Genomic DNA, 19,546 nt, shown 5'->3' on the forward strand with positions numbered 1-19,546 from the left:
AGTGTCCCTGTGATTTCTATTAGTGTATCCAAAATCTGACACCACTAAGCACTGTAGTTCATGGACCGACCACTTGCATCAAAGTTAATGGGAGCGTTTGTTAAAAATACAGGTTCCAAGGCCTTGTCTCAGACCAGTTGTATCTGAATCTAAGAGGTGAGGTCCAAAAATCAGCTCCCTAGACTATTCTTAGGTCCACTAAAGTTTCAGAAACCCAGTCCTGAAAAATAAGTCTCACAAATGTTCTACCCAGCAGCGTTATCCCGTGGGTGATAAAATGTGGAGACATTTGGCCAAGGTATGGATTGAGTTGGGGAAAATCTAGCCTAAGCAAAGCAGGTGAAAGGAGCAGTGAGGGAATCACGTCGGAGTAGGGAAAATTGATAAGGAGAGATGGCCAAAAGCAACCACAAGTTCCCCTAGATGTAGAAAGTGTTTTTAATTCTACATTGATAAACTTTTGGGAAAACACCAAGTGAAGGATGTTAAACTATGATATTAGCATAATTCTCCCTTTAAAATCAAACCACTAAATTGCTATTTAAAGTTAGGATTTTGAAGCAAATCAGATTATTTAGAGCATAACATAAATATGTAACGTATGTATGATAAAGTATGGGATGTATGACTCGAATCAGAATGGCAATTTTCTCTTAAATCTTGAACATTTTCTATATTAATTCACCTGAAATTGAATTTAGAACACGGTGCTCAAAGACAGAAGGATCCCCGAAAGGTGTCCGTCTCCTGGCCACTGGTTAGCTTCATTTTGTCTCAGTTGGAAGGAATCGATTGGTGTCAGCCTTTTGAGAACGTGATAGGGAAGACTTGGGGTTAGCTTTCTCCTGCCTCCTTCCCCAACCAGTCATCACAGTACTGGAAAAATGAGGCCAGAACTGGAATGAAAGAAACCCTGAGTTCTCGTCTCCACTAACCCACCAACTAGATCAGATAAATCATTTCACCTCGTAGGTTACAGTTTCCTCATCAGTACAATGAAGAAGTTAGACCAGACTAATCGGGCTCCAACATTCTAAATGTAACCCTCAACACAACAGCTTTTTGCTTTAAATAGAATAGAACCCATAGGCATCTCAATTTATTTTCCTCCAAAGAGAAATGTATATGTCAAAATGACCCTGTTGCTAATATGGTGACTTTGGTTAGGAAAACAAAAACCATTCTGTCTGAAAGAAAGAAAGAAAATCTACTTTGGCTTCAGATACCAGTGAAATTCTAAGACCCTCTTTCTTACCTTTCCTCCTCCCTCCACAGCTGGCTCATCCCTGCTATGACCTCAATCAGCTAATTCCTTTTACTCTGGGCATATAAAACTTACTCCTAAAAATTAAAAAAAAAATTAAAAAAAAAAACATTAAAAAACCCACACTTTGTTGAGGTTCTTGAGGGCAGTATCTTCAATTAGCCTGAAGAACTTGTTTAAATGATCTTAAAGGATCTGTAAAGAACAAAATGTTTATGCAAGTTTTTAGAGCTACTTGGTTTTCAATGGATATTTTTAACAGAGATTTAGATTGGTTTCATCACATCAGTCTAACTTTCCTTAACTTGTCTTACTTTTCACCTCACTCTGGGCCCATCTATTTCATCCTGGCTCCCCCACTGGTTCTTCTATGCTTCTTAAACACAGCACCAATAACCTGCAAGCTGTCCTTAAAAAACAAAAAAGCAGTACCTCTCAGCTTATATTTCATTTAAATATACTTGCAGGAGTTTTAACTTCTCAGATACCACTACTTCGGAAATGTGCCCACAGACTGCCAATTCTTTGCTGTTTACAAATACAATTTACAATATCTCTTTGTTGCCTCTTAGCAAACAAAATGAACTCAATCATACACTATGCTCCTTCTGTTCCCTATAGCAATAGGCTTGCCTCCATTTCAGGATTGCTTAAACTGGTCATTTTATGTACTGTCAGGCTTTGGGCTCTGCCTGTACTATTCTGGTTACATCATTACCAACAAAAGATTTACAAACAGGTTTCCATGGCAAGCAACAAGAACAAATGAAAAAGTCCAGGAGAAATGTAAACAGGAAAGATGAGGCTGTGTCAATCTCTGATGAAACTGGAATGCAAAGCACCCAAAAGCAACTACTTTAAACGCAACTGAAATTATTGGCATTTCCCTGAAACATGACAGGAACCACACAATAAATGAAGACATTGGACTTTTTTTTTATTAATGTAACAGTCACAGCGCCATTCAAAAGACTCTAAGGATACAAGGGCAGTCACCTTCTGCAGACAATTTCTTTTCCTTGTTTAATGGACTAGACAAATGTTGCCATTTTAATTCACGGCCCTACATGAAATGAACACTTATAAAAAATGTCCTTTTGCATTTTGATGTTTTCTGAAACCCTGGTAGCTAAGTGCTGATACCAACAATTATCTAAGCATCAACAGTTGTTGAAAGAGGCAGAAATGAGTAATGATTGGTCAGCTGAGGCAAAAACATGGGCTGGGTGTGGATTTATGACAGTGATAGAACTCAAGTGGTAGGACCTCTCAGGCTGCAGCACACACACAGAGTACAGATATGAAAGGAGTCATTTCCATTTGTTCACATAAAAGAGAAAGGCAGAACTAGGAGTTTTGCCTCTTTGTAGCCCAAGAACTTTTCCTGGCACACAGTAAGCAGTCAATAAATGCTCACTGAATGAAAATATAGTGCCAAATGCAGAATCAGGAAAGCCACTGATGTTTAATTATTATGCAAATAAGACAGCAACATTTCACACAAAGAAAATATGGATGGGTTTTCCTATCCTTCTTAGTAAAGAGAAGCCACTCTGCCCAGCTAGAACTGGAATAATTTCTTGGTTCTCAATTTCCTCTCTCTCAATCATTCCTACTCTCCAATCATTCCATGAAAATGAACTCAGGTCATTTAGGGTTCCATAAGACTGTTACAGGAAAGCATAAATATTCTTCAATATGTATCATAATAATTGGAATGTATATAGAAAAACACAAAATTTGATAATAAGAGTCTTCCCCTGGCCCACTTCCACAGCCTTGCATCTGAGATGATTTGAATAGTCATTTTGCCTAGAGCCATAACCTTATCGAAGAAGGCAAAGCCTTTCTCATAAACATATCATAAAAAGGCCTATTACAAGATAGGAACCTACTGAGTAAATTATTTAAACTAAAAGGGAAGGGTATGAATTCGATAATCCTATTTCTTTCTGTGTAGCCCCAAACACTCTCAGTACCCCGCCCACCTACACGGCGGCCTCCTTCTCCCATCTCCCCTGGCTTCCTCCCCTGTCTGGTGCCAGCCTGTGCTCTGTCCCTTCACACCAGCTTGCCATTGCTGTTCCCACCATCTGGAGTCAGTTTGCGTATCTCTGTCTCATCAACTCTCCATCTATTTTAAAATATCATCTGAAAACATATGTTTCCCCCACACACACCCCTTTCAATTTCCTCTCGGCTTTTATTTATTTCATCCTCTGACTTCCTTCAGCTCCAAAAAAAAAAAAAAAAAAAAAAACTCATCTGATTCACTTCAGAAAACTCCTCTACAAAGGGCTGTAACTGCATTTGATATGAAAGCTTGTAATCTCTCAGGTTTGAAATATCTCATATGAGTGGTCAGCACATGCTCCTCCATTTTATCTCCATGAAATGATGGAAAGCACAAGGAAGAATATAAACCAGGAAATGAGGGCATCTCTAACATTAAAATTACCTCCAATGCTACAGATCCTTTCCAAGTGGCCAGTGCTGTGCTGCTCTATTGCACAAGAAGCCAATCCGAGATCCTCACGGAAAGCCACTGTCCCAAACATCATTTTAAACACTTAGAGTTCAGTAAGAAGCTGCTTAATCCATTAGGGTTGCCAATAAGAGAGTTGGAAGGGGGGTGTCAAGCCTCCCTTAATCCTTTCTATTTCCTTTCAAAAAACTTTTCCCAATAACTTGGAACAAAAGAAGAAAGAAAAAGAAAAAGGCAAAGGAAAAAAACAAGAAACAAAACCCCAAAACAGAGAGAGGATGAACATGCACCAGACACCCAATTGGTCAGAAGCTTCCATTTCCAGACTTCCAGGCCTCTCATTCTATTGCCTCTTCACTTTCTCTAATTAACCTCTGCCGCGGTGATTACCCCTTTCCATTGTCTCAGACAGCATTTATTAATCATGTGCAGGACGTGTGGTCCCTGACCATTCTCCAGCATCAGCAATGCTTTACTGAACCGGGCTGTTGACTGTGATTCTTTCATCCTATTTGCCTTTTCTTTCTTTATTCCCCCTCCCCATGGTGAAGAAGCTGAAAAATGAGGATCTCACTCTCAAACTCTGCTCTATTGTCAGTTCCACGGCTGCAGCAGTCATGAGAGCTGGAAGAATCACTGTTGCTAAGCAACCCTTTAGCACCCTGTGTAAAAGATAAAGAGCACCATGCGTGGCGCTGAGGGTGAGGCTGTCCAGCTCCCCGTGAACTCAGAGGGGCCGCCCTCGGGTCAATCCACAGAGAAGTGTCGAGTCTATGAACACAGGGCTTGGGGAGGAAAGTTCTTACATTTTCTTCCTTTTCCTTTAGATCATTTCTCATTTTCTCCAAAAAAATATGACTTAATCAGCAAAGACATGGATGGCAAACCCATAATTTGGGTTTCCAGGATTGATTTGTGCCACAAATTTACTTGTTGAACAGAGCTACACATTACACACTCTCCCATGACTCAGTCTCTTGCCCTTGAAAAAGTGAAAATTAAAATCAGTTGCTTGACAAAACTGTAAGAAACTGATTTTTTTAATAGCATTATAAAGTCCTCAGCAATGACTAAACTACTAGGTTATTAAATGATAATAACACAGTTCCTGCCAGTCTTCCTCAGATGTTGCTTGTAGCAGTTTTTCTTATCAGAGATTCCATTCTGCATATTGACCTTCCATGGGAATATTTTGTGGGGTTTCTGGAGGAAGTATTAACCATGAGAATGCAACTTTAGAGAAGGGGGTTCATCTCCTTCATTCACAGCCTGAAAGAGAAGTGGGTGGGCCAGCAATGGGGTGGAAGCCTGAGCCTGCCCTTCAACCCCATCCCTCAGGCTCTCCCCTCTGTGTCACTTCCTGAATTGAGGTGAGAAGTAAAGAATTGGATGAGATTCCAGTATCATGAACTTCTTGAACTCTAGTCCTCTGTAAGGCTAAACTCCTATGATACTCAGATCCTTCCCTGTGACTACGAGTGCTAGTCACCCCCCACAAGTCTCTTCTCTGTTCTTCCAAGATAAGACTTCATGCCCAGCTCACTTGCAGCTACGTGTGGCCAAGTAACAGCTCTGGCCAAAACAATCTGAACAGAGTGATGAGTGAAATGTTCTGGTCATAGCTTCCATTTCTCTTCCCCCAACTTTCTTATTGAAGGGAAAGTGGAGATGGTGGGAACCAGTATGAAACATCTGGACAAGGTCAAGACCTAGGGCTGGTGGAAAAACAAGAATGAGGCTGGGTCTCTGATGGCTTCACAGAGCAGAGCCACTGTACCAGTTCAGACTAGGTGACAAGGAAATACACTTCCGTCGTGTTTAAGTCACTGTTATTTGGCTTCTCTGTCACTTAGAAACCCTAAATAATATTTACCCGAATAATTTATGTTCTGCCTCAAAGACTTTCCCAGAGCAAATAAGTGTCAAGCAGGTCAGTAAAACAACTCTGTGCCCCAAGTAAACTCCAAAAAGTTTAATGAGTGGAAATTGTAATAAGATCTGCCACTTATTGAGCACATCTTTCCACTATACCAAGTAAAGCAGTACTCATCTATAATTCAGCTTAGGAAACCTCATGCTTTCAACTAACCAGCATATATTTACTGAGCACCACTGTAAAAAAAAAAAAAAAAACACTAACTAAAGCAGAGTGGAAGCCACAAAGATGAACAGGACATCCCAGTTTTCTGGGAGCTAAGATTCTCAGGGGGTTGTCATGAGATGTGGCATTCTGATAAGGCTTAACTGAATGATGCATGAGTACCCTGGACAAACCATACCAGCTTTCTTTTGATTAGTGTTTGCATGCAATACCTTTTTCCATCATTTTACTTTTAATCTATCTGTCTTTATATTTAAAGGGGGTTTCTTATAAACAGCACAAAGGTGTGTCTTGCTTTCTTATCCAATCTGACAGAATCTGCCTTTTAATTGGTAGAGTGTAGACCATTTACATTTAATGTGATTATTAACATGGTTGTTTAAATATACCATCATGCTATTTTCTATTTTTCCAATCTATTCTTTGTTCCCCTTTTCTCCTCTTTTTTACTTACTTTTGGATTAAATTTTGTTTTTATGATTCCATTTTATCCGCTTTATTGGCCTATAAGCTATACCTCATTGTTTTGTTTCTTTAGTTTCATGAGAGTCTATAACATACATCTTTACCTTATCACAGTCTACTTTCAAGTTTTTATACCACTTCATATATAGTACAATAACCTTATGTTAGTATCCTTTCCTTTACCCCCTCCTGATCTTTGTGCTATTGTCACATATTTTATTTCTACAATACCCCACAATACATTGCTATCATATTTGCTTTAAACAGTTCATTTAAAGACATTTTTAAAAACAAGAAGCCTTTTGTGTTTACAATCATATTTGCCTTTTCTAATGATCTTCATTCCTTTGTGTCAATCCAGGTTTCCATCTGATATCACTTTCCTTCTGCCTGAAGGACTTCATTTAACATTTGCTGTAATGGTGGTCAGCTGGTGATAAATTCTCTTGGCTTTTGTATGTCTGAAAAAGTCTTTATTTCATCTCTTTTTTTTTTTTAAGGTATTTTCGCTTGGTATAGAACTCTAGGTTGAGAGTGTTTTCCTTTCTGTGATTTAAAGATGCTGCTCCATTGTGTTCTGACTTACATTGTTTCCCTCAAGTGGTCTGCTCTTCTTACTTCTCACCTCTGTTCTTCTGTAGATAATGGGTCTTTCATTCCTGGCTGCTTTTAGGATCTTTTTCTATAACACTGATGTTAAGCAATTAATTATGATGTACGTTGGTGTAATTTTCTTCACTTTTCTTCCACTTGGGGCTTATTGTGCCTTCGGATCACTAAGATTACAGTTTCCACCAAATTTGGATATTTGCCTATTTCTTTTTCTGTATCCCCTTCTCACCGTTCTATGACTAAAACCTACAACTACAAATATGACAAGCTACTTGCTATTGTCCCACAACTCACTGATGCTCTTTTGATTTTTTTTATCTTTTTGTTTACTTGTTTCATTTTAGATAATAGTTACTGTATTTTGCCATGTATAACATGCATTATTTTGCCCAAATTTGTGAGGGGAAAATAAGGATGTGCATTATCCATGGGTAGTACTAATTCTGTATCTATATAAATGTCCTTAATTCTTATATTTATGCTTATGAGTTAAAAGTGTAACTCTTGAAATCAATAACGATATCCGTATGCAAAATAATACCCTGGAATACGATAATCGGTTTTGTTGAACTTACAATGAACTTGCAACAATGAAGAGTTCTTGGCCTTCTATGATGCGAAAATATCGTAAATTTGTTACTAGTACCTAAAATTTCTTGTACCTTGTATCTGTTCTTGTGTTTTGTAATTATTTGTTACATAGACTTTCTTGTACCATATATTTTTTAAAAATAAATGCTAAAATTCCTTTATAATACAAAAAAGTACCTAAATGTAAACAAATAAAAATTTGAATTAAGAAATTAAAATGAAAGATTTTTTTCCCTGAATGTTTGGGCCAAAAACGTGGGTGTGCATTATACATGGTAAAATAGGTTATGTTTTCAAGTTTACTAATTGTTTTATCCACAGTGTCTAATCTGCTATTAATCATCCCAGTGTACTTTTTTTGTCTGATTGTATTGTTCAACTCCAGAAATTTGATTTGAATCTATTTTATATTTTCCATGTCTCTCTTTATCACACCCGTGTTTTATCTACCTACTTGAACACATGGTATAGATCAATGATAGCTATTTTAATGTCTTTGTATTAGTCCGCTCAGGCTGCTGTAACAAAATGCCATAGACTGGGTAGCTTAAATAATACACTTATTTCTCTAAGTTCTGGACACTGAACATCCAAGTTCAAAGTACCAGCCAATTTGGTTCCTGGTAAGGATCCTCTTCCTGGCTTGCAGACAGCCATCTTCTCACTGTGTCCTCACATAGCAAAGAGCAATTTCTCGCTCTTCCTCTCCTTATAAAAGCCATTAATCCCATCATGAGGGTCCCACCCTCATAATCCCATCTAACCCTTAATGTCAAATTACCAAAGGCCCCAGTGTTGTGGCTGGGCCTTTTTCTATGGATTGTTTTCCCCCTCATTATGGGTCATGATTTCCTACATCTTTGAATGCCTGGTAATTTCTGATTGGATGCCAGACAATGTAAATTTAATTTTGCTGGGGCTGGAGTTTTTTTAAGTATTTTTGGGCTTTGTATTGGATGTAACAAAGTTACCTGGAAACAACTTAATCCTTCCATGGCTTGCTTATAAGCTTTGTTAAACAAGACCAGAAGAATCTTTTGTTGAAGGCTAATTTCCCTGCACAACTGAGGTATTGTCTACTGAGAACTCCAACTGATACCCTGTATGTTAGGAAGTCTTTTCACTCTGGGTGGTGGTGGAAAAAAATAAACTATTGAGCTCCAAGAATGATTCCATCTGATTCTTTGCCATGTCTTTTCCTGGCCTCAGGCAGTTTTCTCACATGCATTCACTGAAAACTGCAGATCTCTGGAGCTGTCTCTCTGTGTAGTTCTCTCCTATCCAGGACCTTACTCTGTGAATTCTAGTGGCCGTAACCTCTTCAAGAACTCTGAACTCTGTGTCCTCCACTAAGGGTGATAACTAGGCTCTGTTATATATCTGAAAATATAATATATACTCCAGGAAGTAAGTTGGAGTAATCTCATTTGCTTCCCTAGTCTGAAAAATTACTGTTGTGTGCTACTTGTCTAAAATCTGAAAACTATTGTTTCAAGTATTTTCCCTACTTATATTTATTTGTTCCCTAATTCCTTCCTTGTCATCCTTCTTTCTATACAGTTTTCTTTCAGTCAGGGTAAAAAATAACCATTTTATAAGTATTCTGGCCTACCTCCCTCTGAAGGGGCAAAATATTCATTTTCCACATTCACTCTAATACCCCATATACATTGACTCAATTTTATATTTAGTCTAACAATAAAATTCTGAAAGCATACTTAAAAACCTAAACTGAAATTATCAGAAGACAATAGCACAGCAAGCAACTCTGACTTTCTCACTACTTAATGTTCTATTGATTTATATTAAATCTCTTGTTGGTTCTTTATCCAACCTCTAGGGAAAGATTTTTCCATAAGTGCAACTGGTTAAATGAGCTTAAAAAGTGAAGTTTTGTTTCATTACTGAAAAAGCTAATACTTATTATATGTATTTAGACTCTGCTCTACGTATGCCATAAGGCAGAACTGTGTTAATCTCATCTAAATAGAGGCAGCTTTCTTTTTCTAAATTACGTATGTTATGAAATGAATCTTAATAAAGCCACTGACCCAGTTTGTCTTCCTATGAATGCATTCACTGTATACTGCTAAAATACAACACTGGGTGTTGTAATTCCTCACAAGTTGCGCCCTAAACACAAAGAAACTTAGAGACATTAGTTTCACAACTTACAAAGCTCTTTCACGTACATTATCTCATTAATTCTTACAATAATCCTGTGAGCTAAGGACTTACAACAGGAGAAAGTCAATATTGGAAACAAGCGAAAGACTAAGGTGTCCAATAGCAATCCTACTCCTAAAACAGTTAAGTGCAGACTATCTGAATCAAGCTCACTTAGTTTATGTTTCTGAATACTTATTTTCAATGGGCTGTATCATCTAACTTTGCTTTGTTCAACAGTAATAAAGCACCATATTCTCATGAACATGAGTTTAACAGCTCAACACTTGTCTCCATCACCTCATCCCTAAAACAAAAGTTCTTTTGTCCCCAATTTTTTACTTTGAAAATTTTAAAATCTCAGAAAGTTTTCATAAATAATACAATGAATATGCCCTCTATCTAGAGTCACCAATTGTCAATTTTTCCATATTTGCTTTCTACATGCATACAAATGCAGGTGTGTATAAAATAAATATGTACAATATATTTCACATGATGTATATTTGAATAATTGTATATATTTATACTTATTATTACATATATGTGATAAATAGTATCATATTTTGTATATATTCATATTTAAAGTTAGTAGCAAGCATCACGACAATTAGGTCATAAATACTTCAATATGCATCTGTTAAGAACAAAGATTTTCTCTTACATATGTAAAATTATTGCATTCAGGAAATTTAACATGCAATGCTATTATCTAATATATAGTCCTTTTTCAAATTTCCCCAATGACCTGATAAATGTCCTTTATAGATATCTCCCTGATCTAGAATACAATCTAAGATCACACGCACTGCATTTAGATATCGTCTCTCTTTCGTCTCCTTTCATCAAAAAACAGTTCCCCCAGTTTTTTTGGTCTAGAATGACCATTTCTTAAGAAAACAAGCCTTCATTTTTGGATTTGTCTGATTGTTTCCTCATGATTAGATTCAGGTTAAACATTTGGAGCAGGAATGCTGCCTAAGTGACAGGTAGGTATCAAATCAGTAGGTACATGATGTCCATTTGTTTCTCTTTTGGTGATGTTAAGTTGCTTAAATTTGATCACGTGTTTAAAGTATTCTCCATTATAAAGGTACCTTTCTTCCCTTTGTAATTAAGTAGTCCAAAGGACTACACTTTGAGAATATTCTGTTCCCCAACAATCTTTCACTCACTGATTTTAGCATCCACTGATCATTCCTGCCTGAATCTTTTATTAATTACTATGGTGGTTATAAAATAGGGATTTTTCTCTTCCATCATTCCTTCTACATGTATTAACTGGTATTTTCAAAAGTACTTCATGATAGCAAAAAACACCCAGGACCACCTGTGTTAGAGTGTCAAAACAAGAATGAAGATGCTCATTGGAGGAACTGCACTCTCCAGAGGAAGACACACCCGTGTGAAGTCAGGAGCTCATGCTAGATACATACAGCTCTGCGTTTGCTGCTATGAAGATATTTTCTCTACAGCCGATCAGGTTCAAAGGAATTCTTTCATTGTGTAAGCTGTGGATGTTTACCATGTTCTTTGTTTCAAGATGGTGATGGAATATTGGCAAAGGATCTAAAGGAACTACATTTTTCAGGCTTCATACAATAACCTCTGGCTTCCTCCCTGAAGCAGAAGGTGAACCTCTGAAAGCATCAGACTGAGAAAACTGGACACGGAAAAGTTTAGCAGATCATTTCTAAAGTATGCTTGGCTCTGGAACTTTTTTGTACAGTATAGATCAAGCACCCCAAAATTACACCCTTTCATCCCTTGTCTTGCATGGCTTCAGTTCAAAGAAGGAAACGATATTTTTTTCTATCCCTTTCTGCTTCTCTTCCAGAGATGCCCTGAGCCTTTGTAACTATATAACATCGTGAACTTGATCAGGCTATGTGGCTGCCCATCACCTTGATGCCATGATAATGGTAACCAATTACTTCCAGTTCATCCCCTACCAGTGAGTTCAATGTAGACAAACTCAAAAGAATATATTAGTTTAATTCAACCATAATGGTGTAATCCACAAACACTCTGCCAATGGTGCCACCCTTGGAAGTCATTTTTAAGTGTTTAAACTCATGCCTTCCAAGGTGCCATATAGAAAGCCAAAATCAATGTAAGCCTATTTGCCAGTATATTACATTATAGTAAAAATAAATTACTAAATAATCCTCTTATGAATCAGTATAAAATGATAAAATCTTAATCTTTAAAGGGATCACAGAGAGCTAATCCAATCTCCTACCCCATGTCTTCAGTATCTGAAATAGTCATGCCATGTCTGTCTAAATACAACCAGTGAGAGAGAGCTCACCACACATGACCGTTCATTCCCCTAATCCACAGCTACACATACGGCAGCCTGGAGATCATGGAGCTAAGAATCAATGTGTTTGCATGTAAACCTCCCAATATACCAGAAAAACACAATAGAAAAATGTGAGTTTAATGATAGGCATCATTTCAATACAAAGCTTTTCTAAAACATTTAAAGCAAAATTCTATTTATCAAAAGTTGATACATCTATACGAAGCAAGTTAACAGGTAAGGTTTGTTTCAGGCCAAGGAATGTGAAGATGTCCTCCCCCCCAACCCCCCCATATCACTTGCCCTGAAACAGTCTTGCTCAGTACCCTTAAGTGAAAACTACCATCTGTGTCTTCCATCAGAGTCCCAAGAGTATGACTTTATTTCCTTCTCCCACCACACTTGCACTGAATATTTGGGCTCATGTGATTTAAAATCCCTTTCATTCTCTTGATCTACTCACAGTCGGGAAGAGAGTAGCCATGGCAACTGATATAAACATAAGGAAATATGGATACACAAAAACAGTGATTAGAACAACAGTACTGTAATAGACCAAAAAGGGGGGGGACTTAATCTGGTTTGGTTTAGAGATCTGAAGATTCAGATGATGGGAAAATGCTCAGTGTCCAGGTATGAAATCTAGATATCAATTTGAGTTATCAGCAGAGATAACAGTGGAAAACTTGACACAGATCACTTTCCTAAGGAAAAGAGAAATGGAGAGCAGCAGTGAAGATACCCACTTATACTCCCCTCTAGTATTTCTACCTTGTATGTTGTCTTTTGATTTTCTAACTTTTTCCCAATTCATACTCTCATCTTCCCAATATAACATAATTTCCAAAATGCCAAGAATCAAGTCTCACATATCTTGTATGTTACTGGAGTCATAGAAGATACTCAATAAAATCATTTTGATTGGTTCTAATAATCGCTTAAAAATACTTATGAAAAACCTAGTAGCAGTGGACTTTACTGATGCATAACACGTTCCCTGGACAATAGAGCCCACCTTCTAAGTGACTGTCATTTACAAACACCTCTTTTGAGGCCAACACCACAGGATGTCATTATATTAAATTAATTAATTCATTCAATGAACACTGTTAAAAATCAACCATGTACAAGGTACTATGCTAAGATGCCCCCTCTTGGGAAACACAAAGCCAAAGAAGACAAGGTCCTCACTCTTGTAGATCTTACCGTAGTATAATCATCTTGTGCAAGCTCAAAGATAAATTTGTGCCTTGAATCATTTTAGGGTACTCCACTGTGTTTGCTAATACAAATGTTTGTGATTTTATAGTTTTCTTTCAACTTTGGCAAAAAGTCTAAACTTCTTAAACTAGCAATATGATTTGAGCCTACCTGCTACTTACTTCACATCTGTAGATAGAACTTTATTTTCGTAAAGTTCTCTATCTCTATTCATACACTGGAAATGTTAGTAAAATGCTCACTAAATCTTTTATGCACATAAGCCCTCCGTTCAAGTCATCCTGGCCTTCCCAGTGGTCCATAAATGCTCACCACTTGGTCCTTTTTTCTGGACTTACCCATGCCATTTCCCACGCCTAAAGTTCTCCTTTGCACCGCTTCACTCCCCAACCCAAACTATCCAGTCTTCTTCTTTTTCATGTGGCATTTCCAGAATATACTAGTAAATTCTTTGAGGGAAATCCTCATGGCGGGGAGGGTGTTTCACTAGCACCATTTTATGCAATTTTGTACATACAGAAGGTAGACAATTTATGCAAATAACTGACCTACTTCTTGGTATTTATAGAATTCCATAGAATACCTTATGTACTTGGCCCTTTGACAAATGCTTTTAGGTCATAATATTGCTTACTAGGCCAACATGAATTTATCCTACTCATAACCCACCTCTTCAGGGAAGGTTATTTTGATGCAGGATGAAGGGGTATTGGGGGAAACCTTTTAGCATTTTGGTAGAACTATTATCATTACTGTATTACTGTCCTTTATAATTTAGAACAACATCACTAACAAAGAGAAAAGACCAATGAGTTATGAGTTAGTAATACAGGCATAAAAAGAAAGAAGCCTAATACCAAAGCTATCAAAGCTCGTAATATCTTGCCCTTCACCTACTGATGTGTAATCATCAAACTAGACCTTTTCCCCTAGTCGGGTGATGAGCTCACACAGAGAGGGAAAGTTTCTTCCTAAGAAGTCACGAGACCCTCATGGCAATAAAACAACCACTTCAGGCTCATTAGGATCCCTCCTTTAGTTAAGTAGAACCACCACCTAACTGTATCGGGATTCAAAGTTTCAAACAGGATAGGGAATACAGAATTATAAAAATGATAACAAATAAATGGGACAAAAGAAATAAAAACAGCATAGCCTAAATCAGTCTGCACTGAAGTCCGGGTGTGGAAGAGCAGCTCGGGGAAAGCAAGGCAAAGAAGTCACAAAGGAAACTCACCCCCAAAACAAGCCAGTGGTTACCTGAGGGTAAGAGGGGAGGAGGGTGGTAGAAGAGGGTAAAAGGGATTAAATATAAGGTGATGGAAGGAAAACTGACTCTGGGTCGTGAGCACACAATGCAATATATAGATGATGTATTACAGAATTGTACACTTGAAACCTATGTAATTTTACTAACCAATGTCACCCCAATAAAATTAATTTTTTTAAAAAAGTTTCTTAAAAAGCCAGAAGGAAATGTCCTGTGCTGGTAATGGAGAGACACAGTCATTGAAAACAACCTTGCCATCTAATTTCTATGATTAATGGAATCTCAGTGTCTCTAGAAGCTTACACACACGCACACACAAACACACACACACACACACACACACACACACACAGCCACTGTGTTAGGCTGAAGCTATATTCGCTCATCACTGAGGGGTCCCATCATATGGAAGTGAAACCAGGAGCTCCTTTTTATAACATAAGACTCCCATCAAAAGGGTGTTTTATGGTTTTAAACCGACTTAGGAACAACTGTTTTGAATTCTGAAGACACTTAATGAAGTGGGCTGTTTGAGGCTGTTTGAGAATCATCTAGCATCACCCTTGCCTTTTTCCTGCAAAATAAAGCCTCAAAGTAGGAAGCACACACTGTGGAAGAAGTGGAAACTATCATCCTAGGAAAACAAAGGTGGATCCACTAAATGCAAATGTATTTAGAGGGAATGTGAGTTTTGCTTCCTGGCCATTAAAAATAGTTTGGAGGATTTGTGCCAAAATTTGAAATAAAAGCATGCTCTTTCCTCCCTGCACCCTACAGAATTGCCTTTGAAGTCACATGTGCTCCACAGGGCACAGACAAAAACAAAATCAGGCCCCTCTTAAATGTTATTATATATGGTTCAGTATGAGACAGTGTCCTTCAAGCGTTTATAAAAAGTCATTTTCAGCTCCTTCTTCTCAGATATGATGAGCTTTTGTCTTATGCCCTGGAATTTAAATCCATGCTTCCCTCTGGTTATACCTTCTGGTCCCAGGGACAGCCTCGGGGACTTGGCCCACTTGCCTGGATCTGGTTCAGGCGCTGCCTGAATGGATGGGCTCCAGCACCCGGCTTGTAGGGACTGAGGCTGACTCTGCAGCCACCTGGCAAGCCTTGGCCCGCTTTGCAGCCTTCTGCACTTCCCTGAACAGCTCTGTGGGGGGCCTCAGGCCCTCCTTAGCTCCCGTTCTGCCTTACCAGAACTGCAGGATGATATGGGCTATCCGTTCTTCCAGCCCGGTGCCCCACATAGTAGGTGAGAAAAATATCACATTTGCAATAATAACAACCACATTGCTGGTACATTTCAAAACCAATCCATCTTTAAAATCAGGAACTTCCTTGGTAAGCCTCATTACAGACTTAAGCATACAAATGTTTGTATCATGTGTTTTCTATCTAGATACTTTGCGTAGTGTGGAAGTATCCTAAGCCAGTGTCACATAGTGACACTAATCAGAGGGAATGAAACAAAAACATTTCATATTTTCCAATGCATTAATTCACCCACTGTGTAAACTCTAAAGGAAAAAAAATCAAAATAGTATATTTTTAGCATAAGAGATTTTATTGTGGAATATTAGAATACAGCCTCTTTTCTCTAGAAGGGAAGCTAGAACTAAAAGGCATCTTAAAGACTAAGCCAAAGAGGTGGAAACTGTGTCCAGAAGTTAGTGGCTCAGACTAACAGGGTAGTGCCACCAAGACATACAAGCCTCCAAGGACCAGAGATGGGACAATTTGGATATCAAAAAGAATGACTGCCACTGATTCAAACACATCAAATCTATAAAAATCCATGGGTTTATAATGAGTTGACAAGATGTCCTTCCACCTGCACCCCCAAAACAGGATCGAACAGCTCACTGGTGACCACCAGCAGAAGTTGCTAGAGCCCCAATTCATTATTCTGACAATTGATAAATAAAGGCAAGTCTGAAGAACATATTCTGATTTTCCTTTTCGAACTATATTGCAGGATAACTGAATAACTGATGATGGAAAAGTCATCCATATAAAAGAATCCCAACTCATAAATGCAGAAATAATGACGGGGTTAGAAAATGTCCATTTTACCACTCCTAGGTAAGATCATCAGTAGTTGAACAACACATTAAGTGAAAGGTGGATGGGGAACTTCATAAAGGATGGATCAGGCATACAGCTAAACGTTCTAATCAATCGTAACATCACCAAAATTGGGTCAATCAGACATTATGTCCCCCGAAATGGGATGCGATAGGAAGTACACGGCACCACCTATATAATATGTGTTCCTGCCAGAAGAAAAATAAATAAAAATTGAACCAGAAAATAATCAGGCATTTCTATCTAGCTCTGAGTTTACCTGAAATATGGGGATAGAGGCACAAGTTAAATGACACTGCAAGGAAGCAATCAGCCAAACTCAAAAGATGGGATGCTTTATAGGGTAAATGGCCTGGTTTCTCCAACAAATAAAGGAAATAAAAACAGGGAGGGGGGGGCACAAGGAGACAATTATAGATGTCAAGACAAACAAGTCAATGAATGTACCTTGTTTGGCTCCTAATTTGACCACAATTTTAAAAACAGCCTTGTTAGAGATAAGCCATGAAATGTGACTACAGACTGTGTATTAGAGAAAAAAGTTATCATCACAAGGAAAAAATGTATAACTATGTGCAGCGATGGGTGCTAACTGGACTTACTGTCGTGATCATTTTACAATAAATACATATATCAAATCATTATGTTGTACACCTGAAACTAATACAATGTTACAGTCAGTTACATCTCATTTTTTACAAAAGAATCTGGTCCTCAAAGCCCCACTTGATACCCCGCCCCATCTTTAATGAACAGCATGAAAGGAGGACATGCTGGGATGAAGGCTGATGTTGGGCTGAGCCCAGTACCAGATGAGCCCCCTGCATATTAACTAGAAACAATGAAGTTTCCAAAACAATGACAGTGTGTATCCTCCACAGTTAGGTCTCAGTGGGCTGGACTTTGCTCACTATGAGGATTCTCTCTGTCAAAATAAATAAATAAGCAGAAGTAACCAAAAAAAAAAAAAAAGAAAAGAAAAGAAAAAAATACCAACCCAGCCAGAGAAAAACACAGCAGAGCACAAAACTAATAAAGGCGGTGTGGAGAGGGTCAACATGGCAAAATGCTGTTGCTTTATAATGCATTTGGAACCTCTAGTGTTTGACAGGTCATGACATGGAATGCTGACCTTGAGATTGAAACAGAAGTGCCACCTTTTTTTCTCCCCACTGAACCAGTCATTTCTTCCAACTGCTAAATTTAAGAGAGGGAGTGAGAAGAAGACAAGGAAGCTCATTTGGGAGGAGCTGGATCCCAGTTTCCCTTGGTTCTTAAAATGAAGTTGGTAAAAATTTCCTGCTGTTCTACTTTTTGAATGGTCAATAATAACTTTGTTTCCTGCTTTCCCCAGAAGGGCCGATATCGTTTTCTTTTTTGTTGGGTTTTTTTTTTTTCAGTAGGTAGATATGTTTATAAACTGAGATATAATTCTAATACCATAAAATTGACCTTTTTAAAGTGTACAGTTCAGTGGTTTTCAGTATATTCTCATAGTTGTACAACCATCACCAGTATACCATTCCAAAACATTTTCATCACCCTGAAAAGCAACACTGCACCCATTAGCAGTCACTCTCCATTCTCCCCTTCTCCCGAGAACTGTGGCAAGTACCCATCGATGTGTATGAATTTGCCTTGTCCTGGACATTTCATATAAATAGAATCATACCATATGTGCTCTTTGGTGTCTGGTTGTTTCCTGTAGTTTAATGTTGTCAAGGTTCACCATGTTACATCATGTATCAGTACTTCATTTCTTTTTAGGGCTGAATAATGTTCCATTGTATAGAACTACCGTATTTTGTTATCCATTCATCAGTTGATGGACATTTCCACTTTTTGATGGATTCACTTTTTTTATTATAGATTTCCACATTTGGCTATATGAATAATGCTGCTATGAACACTGAGGTACAAGATTTTGTGTAGATGTATGTTTTCAGTTCTCTTGGGTATATACCAGGGAGTAGAATTGTTGGATCATGTGGTAACTCTATGTTTAAATTTTTGAGGAACTGCCAGACTTTTTCCAAAGTAGCTGCACCATTTTACATTCCCACCAGCAATGTATGAGGGTTCTGATTTCTGTGCAGCCTCACCACCACTTGTCATTGTCTATCTTTTTGACTATGTATATTTCAGTGGGTGTGAAGTGATATCTCATTGTGGTCTTGATTTGCATTTCGCTAAAGACTAAGACTCTTCATATGCTTATTGGACCTTTGTATATCTTCTTTGGAGAAATGTCTATTCAAATCTTTCGTCCATTTCTAATTGGGTTACTTGTCTTTTAACTGTTGAGTTGTAACAGCTCTTTATATATTCTGGATACAAGTCCTTTATCAGATACATGATTTGCAAATAATTTCTCACATTTTATGAGTTGTATTTTTACTTTCTTGAGAATGTCCCTTGAAGCACAAGAGTTTTTAAGTTTTGATGAAGTCCATTTTTTTTTTCTTTTGTTGTTTGTGCTTTTGGTGTCATACACTATAAAGCCACTGCCTAACCCAAGGTCACAAAGATTTATGCCAGCTTTCTTCTAAGACTTTTATAACTTTTAGCTCTTACATTTGAGTCTTTGATCCATTTTGAGTTAATATTTTATATGATATGAATCCTACTTCATTCTTTTGCCAACTTTCTTTTTGTGACACTTTCAACCTGTTTACAAGACTGCAGCCCTAACATCATTTACCTCAGTAGAAGTCAGACCGTCAAAGTAAGAGAAACAGGTACTACTTTTTTTTTCCAGGTACTATTTCTAACAAAATGAAATTACTTGGGAGGCAGTAACAGGGCAGTGGTGACGAGCACAATTTCTGAAGCCAAACTCCATCTCAATTCTACTAACAGCGGTGTGACTTTGAATCAAGTTATTCTCTGGTCTGTACTCAGATCCTCCTTATCTTAAAATGAGGAGAGAAAAAACAGTGTCTTCGGAGAGTTGTAAGGATTGTATGAGTTATATAGCA

Source organism: Rhinolophus sinicus, chromosome 1 (genome assembly GCF_057876585.1).
Source record: "Rhinolophus sinicus isolate RSI-liver-muscle chromosome 1, RSI-T2T, whole genome shotgun sequence".
Lineage (NCBI taxonomy): Eukaryota > Metazoa > Chordata > Mammalia > Chiroptera > Rhinolophidae > Rhinolophus > Rhinolophus sinicus.